This window comes from Pteronotus mesoamericanus, unplaced genomic scaffold, assembly GCF_021234165.1.
Source record: "Pteronotus mesoamericanus isolate MK-2021 breed Mesoamerican mustached bat unplaced genomic scaffold, CSHL_Meso_final contig_173, whole genome shotgun sequence".
NCBI classification, from domain to species: Eukaryota; Metazoa; Chordata; class Mammalia; order Chiroptera; family Mormoopidae; genus Pteronotus; species Pteronotus mesoamericanus.
Window position 1 is genome coordinate 9,458,916 of NW_026555072.1, and position 1,552 is coordinate 9,460,467.

The following is a 1,552-nucleotide window of genomic DNA, read 5'->3' on the forward strand; positions in this document are numbered from 1 at the left end:
AAAATAATATACAGATTCAATGCAATCCCTAGTAAGTTACCCATGGGATTTTTCTCAGAATTAGAACTAATCCTAAAATTTATATAGAACCACAAAAGACCCCAAATAGCCAAAGAAATCTTGGAAAAGAACAAAGTGAGAGGTATCGTTCTCCCTGAAATCAAATTACAATACAAAGCTACAAATAATCAAAACACTATGGTACTAGCATTAAAAGAGATATATAAATCAATGGAATAGAATAGAAAGCCCAGAAATAAATTCTTGCTTATATGGTCTATTAATACATATATGACAAACGAGGCAAGGATATACAATGGGATAAAGACAGTCTCTTCAATAAATGGTGTTGGCCAAATTGGGCAGACACGTGGATGGAAAAAAGAATGAAACTGAACCACTTTCTTACACCATATACAAAAATAAGCTGAAAATAGATTAAAGATTTAAATGTTAGACCTGAACCCATAAAACTCCTAGGAGAAAACACAGGCAGTAAACTGTTTGACATCACTATTAGCAATAGCTTTTTTAAACTGATAAGAACAGATACTACATTTGATCTCAGCCAGAAGGCCGAGAAGCGATTTTTTTTTGTAATACACCTCCTTGAGCAAGGGAAACAAAGCAAAAGTAAACAAACAGGAGTACATCAAACTAAAAGGGTTTTGCACAGCAAAGAAAAACATCAACTAAATGAAAAGACAACCTACTGAATGGGAGAACACATTCACAAATGATACATCCAGTAAGGGGTTAATAGTCAAACTATATAAAAAACTCATACAACTTAACACCAACAACACAAATAATCTGAGTTAAAAATGGGCAGAGGACCTAAATCAAGAGACACATGAAAAGATGCTCAATGTCACTAATCATCAGGGAAATGCAAATTAAAACCACAATGAGATGTCACCTCACACCAGTCAGAATGGCTATCATCAATAAATCAACAAACAAGTGTTGGTGAGGATATGGAGAAAAGGGAACCCTTGTGCACTGTTGCTGAGATTGTGAATTGGTACAGCCACTATGGAAAACAGTAATGGAGGTTCCTCAAAAAATTCAAAATAAAGCTGCAATATGATCCAGCAGTTCCATTTCTGGGTTTTTATCCAAAGAAAACAAAAACACTAATTCAAAATGATATATGCACGCCTATGTTCATTGTAGCATTATTTACAATAGCCAAGATATGGAAGCAATCTAGGTGCCCATCGATGGACGAATGGATAAACATGTGGTACATAACGAGTATATAGTGGAATGCTACTCGGCCATAAAAAAGGATGAAAACTTGCCATTTGCCACACCATGAATGGACCTAGAGGGTATTATGCTAAGTGAAATAAGTCAGACACAGAAAGACAAATACCGTATAATCTCACTTATATGTGGAATCTAAAAAAACAAGATAGATGAATAAACAAAATAAATCCAGGCTCATGGAGAACAAGCTGATGGTTGCCAAAGAGGAGGGGGTAGGAGGATAGGAATAAAAACATATATTTAAATAATCAAACATAACTGTTATTCATCCCGGTAATAT

At 34.7% G+C, this 1,552-nt stretch overlaps 1 pseudogene; it reads right to left on the bottom strand.

Annotated features, from left to right (window-relative positions):
* Positions 1-425: 425 nt before the first annotated feature.
* On the bottom strand, positions 426-588 carry LOC129065293 (uncharacterized; annotated as a pseudogene).
* Between the last annotated feature and the right edge of the window lie 964 nt (positions 589-1,552).